The sequence below is a fragment of the Balaenoptera borealis genome (assembly GCF_965194805.1).
Source record: "Balaenoptera borealis genome assembly, chromosome: 6".
In the NCBI taxonomy this organism is placed as follows: Eukaryota; Metazoa; Chordata; class Mammalia; order Artiodactyla; family Balaenopteridae; genus Balaenoptera; species Balaenoptera borealis.
The window spans coordinates 111,168,778-111,187,826 of NC_138863.1; the positions used below are offsets into that span (position 1 = coordinate 111,168,778).

A 19,049-nucleotide genomic window follows, 5' to 3' on the forward strand; every position below is an offset into this window, starting at 1 on the left:
GGCATAATATTGTAAGAAAAAACTTCATGAAATGAAAGAGCCTGTGAGATGGCCATACAAGAAAAAGAATATTCTTAGAGAATAATGAACAGTGTGGAGTTCAGCAGAAGGGTCATACAGATTCAGAGAGTAAAACTTTGGAGAGCCTAATTGTGAGTTCCTCATATTTCATCTTTGGAGACACGGTAGTCATTTGAAATATGATGTTATAAGATGACGTTAACATACTTAAATACTTTCGTTTAGAAATGACCACTTAGAACCAGAATAAATGAAAGAGAACACAAAATTATGTTTATGTTGATTTTTAAAGACCTCAGGTGAGTGCTGATTATTTAAAAATACATGTCTTTCACTGCAAAGTAAAGGAGCTGTTACAGTGGAGGATTACTGGACTGAATGTCAATATTATGACATAGTATGAGTGTGTTTCGTGTTTGGTAACTGCAATCATTGTTGCTTTTGTTGTGGTCATCCATTTACAATGCTGGGTGTCAGTTGATTTATCTCTTGTAAAAATAAAATACAGTCTGTGCGTGTGAAAAAACACATACATGATGTCTTGACTAAAGTTGTATGGAATTTGAGATCTGGAAAAAAGCATTTCTTTTCTGTAATGCTAGGATGATAATTGGACATTTTTGCAAGAAAGAGATTTCAGGATGCAAATCTCGTGTCTCTAAGGTGGGAAGTCAGTTCATGGCAGAACATTCTATTAAACTGGTGTGAGTGGAGAAATATTTCTTTGGAAGGAAGAGGTCACAAATCCCTTTTTAATAGTTAGTGGTTTATAGTATACCGAATGAGCAAAATGGCTATTTCTGAACTTTAGAAAAAAATAATATAGTTTTTCTGCATTTATAATATGAAGCTGATGTAAAATATCAAAAATTCTTTATTTTGAAAAGCAGTGTAATCAATTTGACATAATTCATATACATTGAACCTGTGGTACACACACACAATAAAACTTATATTCAGAAAATTTTTTGCACTTAAGAAATAGTTTCAAAGAAATATTTTCAAGTGTAGTTGATTTACAATGTTGTGGGTTTTTAAAATACATGTTTATTGGAGTATAATTGCTTTATAACACTGTATTAGTTTCTGCTTTACAACAAAGTGAATCAGCTGTATGTATACATATATTCCCCATATCCCCCCCTCTTGAGCCTCCCTCCCACACTCCCTATCCCACCCCTCTGGGGGACATAAAGCACCGAGCTGATCTTCCTGTGCTATGCGGCAGCTTACCACTAGCTATTTTACATTTGGTAGTGTATATATGTCAGTGCTACTCTCTCACTACGTCCCTGTCTCCGCTTCCCCCCTGTGTCCTTAAGTCCGTTCTCTACCTCTGTGTCTTTATTCCTGCCCTGTCACTAGGTTCGTCAGTACCATTTTTCTAGATTCCATATATATGTGTTAGCATACGGTATTTGTTTTTCTCTTTCTGACTTCACTCTGTATGGCAGACTCTAGGTCTAACCACCTCACTACAAATAACCAATTTTGTTCCTTTTGATGGCTGAGTAATACTCCATTGTATATATGTGCCACATCTTCTTTATATATTCATCTGTCGATGGACATTTAGGTTGCTTCTATGTCCTGGCTATTGTAAATAGTGCTACAGTGAACACTGTGGTACATGTATCTTTTTGAATTATGGTTTTCTCCGGGTATATGCCCAGTAGTGGGATTGCTGGGTCATATGGTAGTTCTATTTTTAGCTTTCAAGGAATCTCCATACTGTTCTCCATAGTGGCTGTATCAGTTTACATTCCCAACAACAGTTCAGGAGGGTTCCCTTTTCTCCACACCCTCTCCAGCCTTTATACATTGTTGTATTAATTTTTGCTGTGCAGCAAAGTGATTCAGTTTTATATATATATATTCTTTTCCATTATGGTTTATCACAGGATATTGAATATAGTTTCCTCTGCTATACAGTAGATCTTTGTGGTTTGTCCATCCTATGTAGAATAGTTTGCTTCTGCTATTCCAAAACTCCCAATCTTTCCTTCACTCTCTCCTTGGCAACTACAACTCTGTTTTCTATATCTGTGTGTTTCTTTCTGTTTTGCTGACATGTTCATTTGTGTCCTGTTTTCGATTCCACACATAAGTGATATTATATGGTATTTGTCTTTCTCTTTCTGACTTACTTCACTTAGTATCATTATCTCTAGGTTCATCCATGCTGCTGCAAATGGCATTATTTCATTCTTTTTTTATGTCTGAGTAATATCAATTGTATACATATACCACACCTTCTTTATACATTCATTTTTCAATGAACATTTAGTTTGTTTCCATGTCTTGGCTATTATAAATAGTGCTGCTATGAACATAGGGTTTCATGTATCTTTTGAATTATAGTTTTGTCTAGATATATGTCCACAAGTGGGATTGCTAGATCATATGGCAACTCTCTTTATAGTTTTTTTGAGGAACCTCCATACTGTTTTCCATAGAGGCTTCACCAACTTACATGGCCATCAACAGTGTAGAAGGGTTCCCTTTTCTCCATACCCCCTCCAGCATTTGTTAATTGTAGATTTTTTTAATGATGGCCATTCTGATCAGTGTGAAGTGGCACCTCATTGTAATTTGGATTTGCGTTTCTCTAATAATTAGTGATGATGAGCATCTTTTCATGTGCCTATTGGCTCTCTGTGTGCCTTCTTTGGAGAAATGTTTATTTAGGTCTTCCACCCATTTTTCCATTGAGTTATTTGTTATTTTGTTATTGAGTTGTATGAGCTGTTTGTATAGTTTGGAAATTAAGCCCTTGTCAGTCTCATCATTTGCTAATATTTTCTCCCAGTCCATAGGTTGTATTTTCATTTTGATTATGGTTTCCTTTGCTGTGCAAAAGCTTATAAGTTTGATTAGTTCCTGTTTCTTTTTTGGTTTTACAGTAAGTCCCCTACATATGAACAAGTTCTGTTCCAAGAGTGCGTTTGTAAGTCCAATTTGTTTGTAAGTCCAACAAAGTTAGTCTAGGTACCCAACTTACACAGTTGGCTATATGGTATTGTACCGTAATAGGTTTATAATACTTTTCACACTAACAGTACATAAAAAACAAACACAAAAACAAAGAAAACATTTTTAATCTTACAGTACAGTAACTTGAAAAGTACAGTAATACAGTACAACAGCTGGGATACTCAGGCTGGCATTGAGGGAACAGGCGAGATGAGATACTGATTGGAGGAGGGAGAGGAGGTGGGAGATGGTAGAGGTGGAGGATTATCAGCAGTAGGAGACAGAGGGCAAGCTGCAATTTCACTCATCCCTGACGTTGATGGCAAAGGTTCTGGTTCCTTGCTGGATTTAATTCTATCTACCCTCTTGAAAGAATGATCCATTGATGTCTGGGTAGTAGCTCTTTTTTTCTCATCATAGATGACAAGGTAGCACTGGATTGCATTCTGAATGGCTGCTGCCACCTTTGGGTCCCATTCTAGGTTCGGGTCCTGTGCCTCAAAAACTAACTGTGCTTCCTCAAATAAAGAAGATTCCCTTGCCATTTTCTGTGTCGTGAATCTCTTCAGTTCTTCAGTTACTTCTTCTTCCTCCTTTCCCTCTTCATCCTTTCTCTGGGCCTCCAGTTCCATCAGTAAGCTCCTCATGTTGCACAGCAAGGAGTTCAATGAAATCGTCCTCTTGCAGATCTAGCTCCAGCGTCTCGCTGAGGGTCACTACGTTGCTGAAGACCTCTTCGGACTTCTGATCTACCTTCTCAAATCCACAAAAATCATGAACAAACTGTGGGCAAAGGTTCTTCCAAACCCCATTCATGGTGACCGCCATACCCTCACACCATGCAAAGTCAATGTTTTTTATGGTCTTGTAGATGTTATAGTCCTTCCAAAATTGTCCCTAGGTTGTTCCTGATTTGTCACTTACCTTTACTGCCTGACAAAAAGTGTGACATAAATAATATTTCTTGAAAGTCGCTATAGCTCCCTGGTCCATAGGTTGGATGAGCAACGTAGTATTTGGTGACAGATGCACTACTTTGACGTTGGGATGAAAGTCATCCATGAATGGGGGGTGGCCCAGAGCATAGTCGAGCAGCAAAAGAATGTTTTGCTGGGACGTCCTTCTCCAAGCAATATTTCTCTACATCTGGGATAAAGTGGTGGCAAAACCAGTCCTGGAACGTGGCCTGTGTAATCCAGGATTTGGGGTTACACTTCCACACAACAGGAAGAGAGCCCTTGGCTATGTTTTTAAGGGTTCTTAGGTTCTCTGAATGATAAACTAAGAGAGGCTTCAGCTTCATACCACCAGAAGCATTGCCACCAAACAACAGATAGCCTATCCTTTGCTGCTTTACAGCCCGGCATCAACTTTTCCTCCTTACTGATGTAACTTCGGTCCGGCATCCTCTTTCCGTAGAGTTGTGTCTCATCCACATTAAAATCCTGGTTGGGTAAATACACACCATCATCAATAATTTCTCAAAGTGTTTCTGGAAGTTCCTGGACAGCTACCCTTTCTGCACTTGCTGCCTCTCCACTTACTTTTACATTGTGAAAGTTGGCTCTAGCCTTGAACGGATGAAACCAGCCATGGCTGGCATTAAAAGATGTGCCCTCTGATTCTTTGCCGTGTTTCTTCTTCAAGTCTTCATAAAGGCTTTTAGCTTTCTCTTGAATCAGCATGAAGCTGAGCAGGACTCAGCACTGATGTTGATCCTGCATCTGCACACTGAGAAGTTTCTCCATCTCCTCCATCACTTTTCCATGCTTCTTGGATATTTTGTCAACATCGTCGGCACAGCACACTTCACATGTTCCATGATCTTGTCCTTGTTCTTTAGATTCGTGCCAATGATTGAATGATTCATGTTATAAGAATGAGCGATGTCTAACATCTTTTTGCCTCATTCCACTCTCTCAATTATTTTCACTTTTGTTTCCGTCATTATCACTTGGCACTTCTTAACAGTACCAGGTACACCACCACTGCTTTTACGCTTGCTTCCAGACATCTTGGGCTTGAAATAAAGGTACTGTACTACTGTACTCTATACAGTACTGTAAAGTACACAAAAGCACAACCACTTATAGAGGACGCATGCACGTGACAATGTATGCCAGACCCGTGAACTAACTTACATGATTGGACATGCGGATGGACATTTGCATCTTTGAAAGTTTGCAACTTGAAGGTTCGTATGTAGGTGACTTACTGTATTTGTAGTGCCTTGGGAGAACTAGCTAGGAAAACTTTGGTATGCTTTATGTCAGAGAATGTTTTGCTTATGTTCCCTTCTAGGAGTTTTAAGGTGCCATATCTTATATTTAAGCATATAAGCCGTTTGCAGTTTATTTTTGTGTATGATGTGAGGGTATGTTCTGACTTCACTGATTTGCATACGGCTCTCCAACTTTCAAAACACCACTTGCTGAAGAGACTATCTTTTCCCCATTGTATATTTTTGCCTCCTCTGTCGAAGGTTAATTGACCGTAGGTGTGTGGGTTTATTTCTAGCCTCTCTATTCCATTCCATTGATCCGTGTATCTCTTTCTGTGCCAATACCCTACGGCTTTGATTACTGTAACTTTGTAGTATTGTCTGAAGTTTAGGAGGGTTATGCCTCCTGCTCTGTTCTTTTTCCTGGGGATTGTGTTGACAGTTCTGACTTTTTATGGTTCCAGATACATTTTAGGATTATTTGTTCTAGCTCTGGGGAAAATGTCATGGGTAATTTGATAGGGTTCACATTAAATCTGTAGATTGCTTTGGGTAGTATGGCCATTTTAACACTATTAATTCTTCCCATCCAAGAGCGTGGGATGTCTTTCCATTTCTTTGAATCATCTTCAGTTTCCTTTACTAATGTTTTGTAGTTTTCAGCATATAAGTCTTTCACCTCCTTGTTGAGGTTTATTCCTAAGTATTTTATTTTTTTGACGCCATTTTAAAAAGGATTGCTCGTTTACATTCTCTTTCTGATATTTCATTGTTAGTGTAAAGCAGTGCAACCAGGGACTTCCCTGGGAGCTCCGTGGTTGAGAATCCGCCTGCCAATACAGGGGACACGGGTTTGAGCCCTGGTGCAGAAAGATCTCACATGCCGTGGAGCAACGAAACCTGTGCTCCACAACTACTTAGCCTGCACTCTAGAGCCCGTGAGCCACAACTACTGAGCCCGTGTGCCACAACTACTTAAGCCCGCGTGCCTAGAGCCCGTGCTCCGCAACAAGAGCAGCCACTGCAATGACAACCCTGTGCACCACAATGAAGACTAGCCCCCACTGGCCACAACTAGAGAAAGCCCGTGCACATCAATGAAGACCCAATGCATCCAAAATAAATTTAAAAGAAAAAGAAAAAAAGAAAAACCAAGAAATGCAACCAATTTATGTATGTTAATCTTGTATCCTGCTACTTTGCTGAATTTGTTTATCAGTTCTAGTAGTTTTTGTGTGGAAGTTTTAGGGTTTCCTTTATATATATTATCATGTCATCTGCATATAATGACAACTTTACCTCTTCCCTTCCAATTTGGTTTGATTTTATTTCTTTTTCTTGTCTGATTGTTGTGGCTAGGACTTCCAATACTATGTTGAAGAGAAGAGGTGAGAGTGGGCATCCTTGTCTTGTTCCAGATTTTAGCAGGAAGGCTTTCAGCTTATGAACATTGAGTATTATATTGGCTGTGGGTTTGTCATAAATAGCTTTTATTATGTTGAGATATGTTTCCTCTATACCTACTTTGGTAAGCGTTTTTATCATGAATGGATGTTGAAGTTTTTAAAATGCTTTTTCGGCATCTATTGAGATGATCATTTGTTTTGTGTTTTTCCTTTGTTGATGGGGTGTATCATGTTGATTGATTTGCATATGTTGAAACAACTTTGTGACACTGGGGTGAATCAAATTTGGTCATGGTGTATGATCCTCTTACATGTTGTCAGATTTGGTTTTCTAATCTTCAGTTGAGAATTTTTGCATCTATATATATTGAAGATATTGGCCTGCAATTTTCTTTTTTGGTAGTGTCTTTCTCTGTGTTTTTTTTTTTAAGTCTTTATTGAATTTGTTACAATATTGCTTCTGTTTTATGTTTTGGTTTCTTGTTTGTGAGGCATGTGGGATCTTAGCTCCCCAACCAGGGATCCAACCCGCACCCCCTGCACTGGAAGGTGAAATCTTAACTGCTGGACCACCAGAATAGTCCCCATCTGTTTTATTTTGTTTTTTTTAAAGTTAATTTCTTTCTTTATTTTTGGATGCATTGGGCATTCGTTGCTGTGCTCGGGCTCTCTCTAGTTGCGGCGAGCGGGGGCTACTCTTCGTTGTGGTGTGCGGGCTGTTCATTGTGGTGGCTTCTTTTGTTGCAGAGCATGGGCTCTAGGTGAATGGGCTTCAGCAGTTGTGGCTATCAGGCTCAGTAGTTGTGGTTCATGGGCTGTAGAGTGCAGGCTCAGTAGTTGTGGCACACAGGCTTAGTTGCTCTGTGGCATGTGGGATCTTTCCAGACCAGGTCTCGAACCTATGTCCCCTGCATTGGCAGACTGATTCTTAACCACTGTGTCACCAGGGACGTCCCCTCCATCTGTTTTTGATATCAGCGTGATAGTGGCTTCATAGAATGTCTTTGGAAGTATTCCTTACTCTTCAATCTTTTCGAAGAGTTTGAGAAGAATCAGTGTAAGTTCTGCTTTGTATATTTGGTAGAATTTACCTGTGAAACCATCTGATCTTGGACTTCTGTTGGTAGGGAGTATTTTAAAATTACAGATTGTATTTTTTTTTAATTTTATTTATTTATTTATTTATTTATTTTTGCCTGTGTTGTGACTTCGTTTCTGTGCTAGGGCTTTCTTTAGTTGCAGTGAGCGGGGGCCACTTTTCATCACGGTGCATGGGCCTCTCACTATCGCGACCTCTCTTGTTGCGGAGCACGGGCTCCAGACGCGCAGGCTCAGTAGCTGTGGCTCACGGGCCCAGTTGCTCCGCGGCATGTAGGATCTTCCCAGACCAGGGCTCGAACCCGTGTCCCCTGCATCGGCAGGCAGATTCTCAACCACTGGGCCACCAGGGAAGCCCTCTATTTTGCTTTTAGTGATCAGTATGTTCAAGTTATCTATTTCTTCTTGATTCAGTTTTGTTCGGCTGTAAAAAAACAACATATATTTTTAGGTTATGTTAGCAACTAAATACTTACCATGTATTAGACCACAAAAGAGCGAAGGAAAAAATATTAAAATATTTTTTCAAACACAAAAAGTATTGAAATGTTTTTAAGAAATTGGTATAATAATACTAATTACAATAATGACAAATTGTTCGGAACTTAAAGACTACTTATATCTAAGATGCATATTATATGCTTATTGTTTTATTGTTTTTAAATACATGGAATGTTTTCTCCTTGCTAATGTAATTCTTTTATTTTACCTGTATATTGTGAAAAAAATTTAGTTGCACATAATATAAAAAATTACACTTTAATAGGAGATATTAATCCATTTACATTTACTATAATACTGAAAATACTTAGGCTTAGAGTTCCATGTCATTGAGTGCTCTTTTTTATTTATTTATTTTTAAAAAAGATTTAATTGGGGGGGGCATAAATTATTTACTTATTTATTTATTTAATTTTAACATCTTTTTTGGACTATAATTGCTTTACAACAGTGTGTTAGTTTCTGCTTTATAACAAAGTGAATCAGCTATACATATCCATATTTCCCCATATCTCCTCCCTGTTGCGTCTCCCTCCCACCCTCCCTATCCCACCCCTGTAAGTGGTCATAAAGCACTGAGCTGATCCCCCTGTGCTATGCAGCTGTTTCCTACTAGCTAGCTATTTTACATTTGGTAGTATTTATAAGTCCATGCCACTCTCTCACTTCATCCCAGCTTACCCTTCCCCCTCCCCATGTCCTCATGTCCATTCTCTATGTCTGCGTCTTTATTCCTGTCCTGTCCCTAGGTTCTTCCCAACCATTTTTTTCTTCTTTTTTTAGATTCCACATATATGTGTTAGCATACAGTATTTGTTTTTCTCTTTCTGACTTACTTCACTCTGTATGACAGACTCTAGGTCCATCCATCTCACTACAAATAACTCAAATTCATTTCTTTTTATGGCTGAGTAATATTCCATTTTATATTGAAGATGTGCAACATCTTTTTTACCCATTCATCAGTTGATGGACACTTGGGTTGCCTCCATGTCCTGGCTATTGCAAATAGAGCTGCAATGAACATTGTGGAACATGACTCTTTTTGAATTATGCTTTTCTCCAGGTATATGCCCAGTAGTGGGATTGCTGTGTCATATGGTAGTTCTATTTTTAGTTTTTTAAGGAACCTCCATACTGTTCTTCATAGTGGCTGTATCACTTTACACTCCCACCAATGGTGCAAGAGGGTTCCCTTTTTTCCACACCTCTGCAGCATTTATTGTTTGTAGATTTTTTTGATGATGGCCATTCTTACCTGTGTGTGGTGATACCTCACTGTAATTTCGATTTGCATTTCTCTAATGATCAGTGATGTTGAGCATTCTTTCATGTGTTTGTTGGCAATCTGTATATCTTCTTTGGAGAAATGTCTATTTAGGTCTTCTGCCCATTTATGGATTGGATTGTTTGTTTCTTTGATATTGAGCTGCATGGGCTGCTTGTAAAGTTTGGAGATTAATCCTTTGTCTGTTGCTTCGTTGGCAAATATTTTCTCCCATTCTGAGGGCTGCCTTTTCGTCTTGTTTACGTTTTCCTTTGCTGTGCAAAAGATTTTAAGTCTCCTTAGGTCTCATTTGTTTATGTTTCTTTTTAATTTCCATTTCTCTAGGAGGTGAGTCAAAAAGGATCTTGCTGTGATTGATGTCATAGAGTGTTCTGCCTATGTTTTCCTCTAAGAGTTTTATAGTGTCTGGCCTTACATTTAGGTCTTTAATCCATTTTGAGTTTATTTTTGTGTATGGTGTTAGGGAGTCTTCTAATTTCATTCTTTTACCTGTAGCTGTCCAGTTTTCCCAGCACCACTTATTGAAGAGGCTGTGATTTCTCCATTGTATATTCTTGCCTCCTTTATCAAAAATAAGGTGACCGTATGTTTATGGGTTTATGTCTGGGCTTTCTCTCCTGTTCCATTGATCTATATTTCTGTTTTTGTGCCAGTACCATACTGTCTTGACTACTGTAGCTTTGTAGTATTGTCTGAAGTCAGGGAGCCTGATTCCTCCAGCTCTGTTTTTCTTCTCAAGATTGCTTTGGCTGTTCGGGGTCTTTTGTGTTTCCATACAAATTGTGAAATTTTTTTGTTCTAGTTCTCTGAAAAATTCCATTGGTAGTTTTATAGGGATTGCATTGAATCTGTAGATTGCTTTGGGTAGTGGAGTCATTTTCACAATGTTGATTCTTCCAATCCAAGAACATGGTATATCTCTGTATCTGTTTGTGTCATCTTTGATTTCTTTCATCAGTGTCTTATAGTTTGTTGAGTAAACGTCTTTTGTCTCCTTAGGTAGGTTTATTCCTAGGTATTTTATTCTTTTTGTTGCAGTGGTAAATGGGAGTGTTTCCTTAATTTCTCTTTCAGATTTTTCATCTTTAGTGTATAGGAATGAAAGAGACATCTGTACATTAATTTTGTATCCTGAAACCTTACCGGGTTCATTGATTAACTCTAGTAGGTTTCTGGTAGCATCTTTAGGATTCTCTGTGTATAGTGTCATGTCATCTGCAAACAGTGAGAGCTTAACTTCTTCTTTTCCGATTTGGGTTCCTTTTATTTCTATTTCTTCTCTGATTGCTGTAGCTAAAAATTCCAAACGTGTGTGGAATAATAGTGCTGGGAGTGCGCAACCTTGTCTTGTTCCTGATCTTGGTGGAAATGGTTTCACTTTTTCACCATTGAGAACGATGCTGGCTGTGGGTTTGTCATATATGGCCTTTATTAGGTTGAGGAAAGTTCCCTCTATGCCTACTTTGTGATGGGTTTTTTTTTAATTAATTAAATTATTTATTTATTTATTTTTGGCTATGTTGGGTCTTTGTTTCTGTGCGAGGGCTTTCGCCAGTTGCGGCGAGCGGGGGCCACTCCTCATCGCGGTGCGCGGGCCTCTCACTATCGCGGCCTCTCTTGTTGCGGAGCACAGGCTCCAGACGCGCAGGCTCAGTAGTTGTGGCTCACGGGCTTAGTTGCTCCGCGGCATGTGGGATCTTCCCAGACCAGGGCTCGAACCCGTGTCCCCTGCATTGGCAGGCAGATTCCCAACCACTGTGCCACCAGGGAAGCCCTGTGGAGGGTTTTTATGATAAATGGGTGTTTAATATTGTCGAAAGCATTTTCCGCATCTATTGAGATGACCATATGGTTTTTATCCTTCAGTTTGTTAATATGGTGTATCACATTGATTTGCATGTATTGAAGAATCCTTGCATCCCTGGGATAAACCCCACTTGATCATGGTGTATGATCCTTTTAAGGTGCTGTTGGATTCTGTTTGCTAGTATTGTGCAGTGGATTTTTGCAGCTATGTTCATCAGTGATATTGGCCTGTAGTTTTCTTTCTTTGTGACATCTTTGTCTGGTTTTGGTGTCAGGGAGATGGTGGTCTCATAGAATAAGTTTGGGAGAGTTCCTCCCTCTGCTATATTTTGGAAGAGTTTGAGAAGGATAAGTGTTTACTCTTCTCTAAATGTCTGATAGAATTTGCCTGTGAAGCCATCTGGTCCTGGGCTTTTGTTTGTTGGAAGATTTTTAATCACAGTCTCAAGTTCAGTGCTTGGGATTGGTTTGTTTATAGTTTCTATTTCTTCCTGGTTCAGTCTTGGAAGGTTGTGCTTTTCTAAGAATTTGTCCATTTCTTCCATGTTGTCCATTTTATTGGCATATAGTTGCTTGCAGTAATCTCTCATGATCCTTTGTGTTTCTGCAGTGGCAGTTGTTACTTCGCCTTTTTCATTTGTAATTCTATTGATTTGAGTAGTCTCCCTTTTTTTCTTGATGAGTCTGGCTAATGGTTTATCAATTTTGTTTATCTTCTCAAAGAACCAGCTTTTAGTTTTTTTGATCTTTGCTGTTGTTTCCTTCATTTCTTTTTCATTTATTTCTGGTCTGATCTTTATGATGTCTTTCCTCTGCTGACTTTGGGGGTTTTTTTTTTCTTTCTTTCTCTAATTGCTTTAGGTGTAAGGTTAACTTGTTTATTTGAGATGTTTCTTGTTTCTTGAGGTAGGATTGTATTGCTATAAACTTCCCTCTTAGAACTGCTTTTGCTGCATCCCATAGGTTTTGGGTCTTCATGTTTTCATTGTCATTTGTTTCTAGGTATTTTTAAATTTCCTCTTTGATTTCTTCAGTGATGTCTTGGTTATTAAGTAGTGTATTGTTTAGTGTCCATGTGTTTCTATTTTTTTACAGATTTCTTTCCTGTAATTGATATCTAGTCTGATAGCATTGTGGTCGGAAAAGATACTTGATACGATTTCATTTTTTTTATATTTACCAAGGCTTGATTTGTGACCCAAGATATGATCTATCCTGGAGAATGTTCCAGGAGCACTTGAGAAAAAGTGTATTCTGTTGTTTTTGGATGGAATGTCCTATAAATATCAATTAAGTCCATCTTGTTTAATGTATCATTTAAAGTTTGTGTTTCCTTATTTATTTTCATTGTGGATGATCTGTTCATTGGTGAAAGTGGGGTGCTAAAGTCCCCTACTATGATTGTGTTACTGTCGATTTCCCCTTTTATGGCTGTTAGCATTTGCCTTATGTATTGAGGTGCTCCTATGTTGGGTGCATAAATATGTACAATTGTTATACCTTCTTCTTGGATTGATCCCTTGATCATTATGTAGTGTCCTTCTTTGTCTCCTGTAATAGTCTTTATTTTAAAGTCTTTTTTGTCTGATATGAGAATTGCTACTCTAGCTTTCTTTGGATTTCCATTTGCATGGAATATCTTATTCCATCCCATCACCTTCCATCTGTATGTGTCCCTATGTCTGAAGTGGGTCTCTTGTAGACCACATACATACCGGTCGTGTTTTCGGATCCATTCAGCCAGTCTATGTGTTTTGGTTGGAGCATTTAATCCATTTACATTTAAGGTAATTATTGATATGTATGTTCTTATTACCATTTTCTTAATTGTTTTGGGTTTGTTATTGTAAGTCTTTTCCTTCTCTTGTGTTTCCTGCCTAGAGAAGTTCCTTTAGCATTTGTTGTAAAGCGGGTTTGGTGGTGCTGAATTCTCTTAGCTTTTGCTTGTCTGTAAAGGTTTTAATTTCTCTGTTGAATCTGAACGAGATCCTTGGTGGGTCGAGTAATCTTGGTTGTAGCTTTTCCCGTTTCATTACTTTAAATATATCCTGCCAGTCCCTTCTGGCTTGCAGAGTTTCTGCTGAAAGTTCAGCTGTTAACCATATGGGGATTCCCTTGTATGTTATTTGTTGCTTTTTCCTTGCTGCTTTTAATATTTTTTCTTTGTATTTAATTTTTGATAGTTTGATTAATATATGTTTTGGCATGTTTCTCCTTGGGTTTATCTTGTATGGGACTCTCTGCGCTTCCTGAACTTGATTAACGATTTCCTTTCCCATAGTAGGGAAGTTTTCAACTATAATCTCTTCAAATATTTTCTCAGTGTCTTTCTTTTTCTCTTCTACTTCTGGGACCCCTATATTCGAATGTTGGTGCATTTAATGTTGTCCCAGAGGTGTCTCAAATTGTCCTCAATTCTTTTCATTCTTTGTTCTTTATTCTGCTTTTCAGTAGTTATTTCCACTATTTTATCTTCCAGGTCATTTATCCATTCTTCTGCCTCAGTTATTCTGCTATTGTTTCCTTCTAGAGAATTTTTAATTCCATTTATTGTGTTGTTCATCATTGTTTGTTTGCTCTTTAGTTCTTCTAGGTCCTTGTTATACGTTGCTTGTCTATTCTCCATTCCAGTTCCAAGATCTGGGATCATCTTTACTATCATTACTCTGAATTCTTTTTCAGGCACACTGCCTATTTCCTCTACATTTGTTTGGTCTGGTGTGTTTTTACCTTGCTCCTTCATCTGCTGTGTGTTTCTGTGTCTTCTCATTTGGCTTTGGGGACTGTGTTTGGGGTCTCCTTTTCAGAGGCTGCAGATTCGTAGTTCCCGTTGTTTTTGGTGTCTGCCCACAGTGGCTAAGGTTGGTTCAGTGGGTTGTGTAGGCTTTCTGATGGAGGGGACTGGTGCCTGTGTTCTGGTGGGTGTGTCTGGATCTTGTCTTTCTGGTGGACAGATCCGCATCCGATGGTGTGTTTTGGGGTGTCTGTGAACTTATTGTGATTTTCGGCAGCCTCTCTGCTAATGGGTGGGCCTGCATTCCTGTCTTGCTAGTTGCTTGGCATGGGATGTCTAACACTGGATCTTGCTGGTCTCTGAGTGGAGCTGGGTCTTAGCATTGAGACGGATATCTCTGGGAGAGCTTTCGCCATTTGATATTACAAGGTGCTGGAGGTCTCTGGTAGACCAATGTCCTGAACTCGGCTCTCCCACCTCAGAGGCACAGGCTTGACACCCGGTTGGAGCACCAAGACCCTGTCAGCCACACGGCTGGGGGTGAGAGCAAGAGGTAGCTTTGGTACATCTCAAAGACCACCAATGAGGTTCACTGACCATTTTCTCTCCATCAGTGAAGAAACCAAAATTCAGACTTTGGCTAGTCAGCCACTTTGGTAGCCAGCCCCCACGATGGCCCTAATTATCCCCTAATTATCTCCCAGTCTTCATGTACCAGTGTGGCTCCTCGCACTTGGAAAGGGTTGACTGTTTAACTAATAAGAAATTGCAGAAATGACAAAGTGCAGCTTCCAAAGTTATAAAAGACATTGCAGCTTCTGTTTTGGTTTCTGCTAGATCACTCATCCTGGGGTAAGCCAGCTGCCATGTCATGAGGACACTCAAGCAGCCCTAAGGAGAGATCCATGTGGCAAGGAACTGAGGCCTCTTACCTACAGCCATGTGAGTGAGTCATCTCAGAAGTCAAAAGATTTAATTTTTTTAATTTTTGGTTGCATTGGGTCTTCGTTGCTGCACAGGGTTTCTCTAGTTGTGTCAAGCAGGGGTTACTCATCGTTGTGGTGCACGGGCTTCTCCTTGCGGTGGTTTCCCTTGTTGTGGAGTATGGGCTCTAGGTGCATGGGCTTCAGTAGTTGTGTCATGCAGGCTCAATAGTTGTTGCTTGCAGGCTCTAGAGCACAGGTTCAGTAGTTGTGGTACACGGGCTTAGTTGCTCTGCGGCAGATGGGATCTTCCCAGACCAGGGATGGAACCCCTGTTCCCTGCATTGGCAGACAAATTCTTACCCACTGTGCCACCAGGGAAGTCCAGTGTGCTCTTTTTTAAGCCTAGTCTGTTTTCATTATTTTCTATCTTAACGATTCTGTATTAAAGAAAAAAAATAATACTCCTTTCTACCCCTCCTCTTTGAGGATTATATATGAAGAAGTATGTCTTATTTATTAACCTCAAATTTTCACCTTACTTTTAAGAAGTAATCACAATGTCAAGTATTTAATACTTTTCACTTCCACCTTGAAAAGCATGGATATTAAAGTGCTAATACAATTACCTTCCCTAGTCTATCTTTTTTAGTTTTTGTTATGTATAAAAAACAATGAAAAACATGCATGGTTTGTAAGGAAATGACAAATTTCAGAAAATTCAGCATCTGAATACAATCTAAACATAGCTTCTAGATAAAGACACAGAAAATTGCCAGATACTCAGAGGCCCCCTGGTCCCATTCTGGTGACTCCCCTTAAGGTTTAATATTGTTCTGGTATCTAACAAAAAGATAACTTTACCTGTATTTTGTATTTTATATAAATGTTATGGCACAGTAAAATCACTTTTGGGTTGGGCTTTTTTATTTTATGTTGTTTGTGAATATGCCTATATGGTTGCCTGTTGTTGTGATCATGCATTGCCACTGTTGCATAGGATTCCATAGTGTAAATATTTAACTATTAATTAATTTATTCCAATGTGTATTACATTATGAGTGATTTTCAGTTTGTGTCTATTGAGAACAGCACTGGTATATAAATTCTAGAACTTGAGCTTTGGTGGTGTGTGTATACATTATTGTTCAGTATACATGTAGTAGTAAAAATTTTCGAGTCATAGCTTTCTTGTGTTTATCTTTTTAGATATTTCTAAATATTTTCAAAACATTTGTATGATTTTTCATCTTCAGCAGCAGTGAATGAGATTCAAGGATTATACACATTCTTGTCAAACTTGATAATACCTGTCATATTCATTTGAACTTTCTGGTTGGTGAGTGATAATTCCAGCTATCACGCTTTTGCATTTAATTGACTACTAAGAAGCCAAGCATCTTTTGATATGTTTACTTAACATTCTGTACTCTCTTTTTTGAAATATCTTTTGGTATATTTCCCCCATTTTGCTATTCCATTATCTTCTTAGTGAAGACTTCCTTTTTTTTAACATCTGAAGACTTCTTATTTAGGAGTTTTTAATACATGCTTGATATGAGTTCTTCTCTCTTTCTGTCTCTCCTTCTCTTTCTTTAGATGAGTGTCAGTTTTTAATGTTAATAACATCTAATTTGTTATTTTCCTCTTTATTTAGTCTTATTTCTATTTATTTATGTAGTCTTCTTATCTGTAGCAGAACACATTATTTATTCTAAACCACAAATATGTTTTCGTTTCTTCAATAAATGTAATTATTAAGCTTTAAATTTAAGTTAACTTTCTAAACTAAATATGTTGTATCATAGTGAGTATTAATTTTTCTATGACAGCTGAAAGGTTACATTTATTCAGAAAATGTTGTATCAGCTTTCTTTTCATTTGCTCCTACTTCTCATTGATTCACAGTGGTAAACATCACTTCATCCATGGATCTGACTTTTTTCTGACTTCTCATGGTCATTCTCACTAATTCGTCTTGCCTCCTGGAATCTTTAGCAATCCCATTATTCCACAGAAGCAAAAACCTTCCGTGGGACTTTTTCCTCAGAAGATTGATTATTCCCACATTTTAAATGGGAGATTGCAATAAGTTAGGAGAAAATGCCACAAGGGTCTCTCATTTTTTTTCTCACATCCTGTATCAGCCTCTGCTTGCACTCTCTGTTCAAAGATTTTTGTGCAACACATTGATGGAAGATGCCAGTTGTTTCTCTCCTTGGGGAAAAGACAGATTAATTACCTAACAAATAAAATAAAGAAAGTGTCTTGCTCTTTTCAAATGTTGGACAGGATTGCTTGCATCCTAATTTAAGAGTTTCAGATGACTGAAGCTTAAGATTCCTAAGCTTTAATCCATACTTGCACCATGCACAGCACCCAACAGGACTGCTTTACATAACCCCATGAGACTTTAGTGTGCAAGTGGAACAGATAAAAATATAAAACTATTGCTGTCTTTTTGTGTCATAAAAATGACTTTTTGTCTCATTTAAAATATTTTTTTCTAAAATCCAAAAACGTGTCAGGCTAAAATATTGGAATTTCAAATATGGCAAAATCGAAGACCCTTCAAATTTCTTTCCAGTTTTGTTGATGATGGGATGCCGTCAGAGATATGACTTCATTAAACACAGTAGGTAAGATTCCTTCATAGGCCTGATTGGGGAATATGAAAATAATCCCTGGAAAAATCTGGACATTCTCCAGTTCTCAAGTATTGGTGAAGATGGTAGAAAGGGCCCTTCATTGTCCTATATGTGAATGCACATCAATTGTGAGAGGTGGGGATAAAACAAGCAGCCTAAATATCCTTTATGCTTGTTTGTTGTACTACTAGTAGAAAGAGGAAGGGTCAACATGACACCATGGTTGATATAGCAAATAAGCTGCTTGAAACTACACAGAAATGTACCTGCTTGTATTTTCTGTGCAGTTACCCTCTCTTTTGGTGTGCCCTGATACCTCCCTCAACTTATGTACCAACACCAGCATCATTAAGCAGAAATCCAAAGAAATCTATTCTTTGGAATTATGAGGAAGGGAAGAGTCGAAAATTTTATAGCATGCTTTATACAAGTATACACGTCACCATCCTTATCTATGTGATGCCATGCATGGAGGGTCAGTAGGTTCAGGGGATTCTGGAAGCACCAAGGTCTGTGGGGTTAATCACAGCTGCATTCATGGGCAGTAAAAGAGAAGGGCCTTATCTTGGTCACTTTCTCAATGCTAGTAGCTACATAAAGAAGAAGACAGCAGACATCTTAGGGAGAAGAGCCAACATTAAATGAAATGTCCTGATTACTCTAGGCAACGTCTCATGATAGCCTCCCATAGCTCCTCAAATCCCTACATACTTGCACAAGGGATAGTGTAATATTACTGGAGCATGTGACTGCAGATTAACATTATTTTTGTTGAAAAAAATTAAAATAGGTTCAAGTGATAGGGTTTGAAAAGGGTTCACACTGTGAGGGAAACTACTGCAACAATGTGGACAGAACACTTTGGATGGATTCATCATGTATTTTGTTTGTTTGTTTGTTTTGTTTTTTTGATGCTTCAGAATCTGTAGTAGAGACTGGTGTGTTCCATGATGCATTCCCGCTTCCTGTAAGTTTTAGATGGAATACCCCATTAGGAAGAAGTGCACGTAAGGAAGATTAGTGAGTCAAACTCCTCTGCCCTCTGTCAGCAGTGGGTGCAAAGGGATTTAGACCAAGTGTTTTCATCCTTTGATGTGCAAAGTTTTCACTATATGAATGATGTTTTGTTTGTTTGCAGGTCAGGAGCCTTGGTCTCAATAACCCTGTTTAAAAAGTGTTATCACATGTCTGCCAGAAAGAATTGCTGATGATACTGGAGAAAATTGAGAGTTATCCTTAACAATTAAGCGTTTTGTTGCAACATGGGTGGACCTAGAGATTGTTATACTGAGTGAAGCAAGTCAGACACAGAAAGACAGATATCATATGATATTGCTTATATGAGGAATCTAAAACAAAAGAAAAAGGTACAAATGAACTTATTTACACAACAGAAATAGAGTCATGGATATAGAAAACAAACTTATGGT

General features: G+C 38.4%; 1 long non-coding RNA gene across 2 annotated transcripts in view; it reads left to right on the plus strand.

Annotated features, from left to right (window-relative positions):
* The window catches only part of LOC309631470, a 65,966-nt gene that overhangs the window by 23,699 nt on the left and 23,218 nt on the right, over window positions 1-19,049 (plus strand). For both annotated transcript variants that reach the window (XR_014246284.1, XR_014246285.1), the window contains exon 2: window positions 14,886-14,990. This is a non-coding gene — a long non-coding RNA (uncharacterized lncRNA). The remainder of the gene's footprint in view (window positions 1-14,885; window positions 14,991-19,049) is intronic.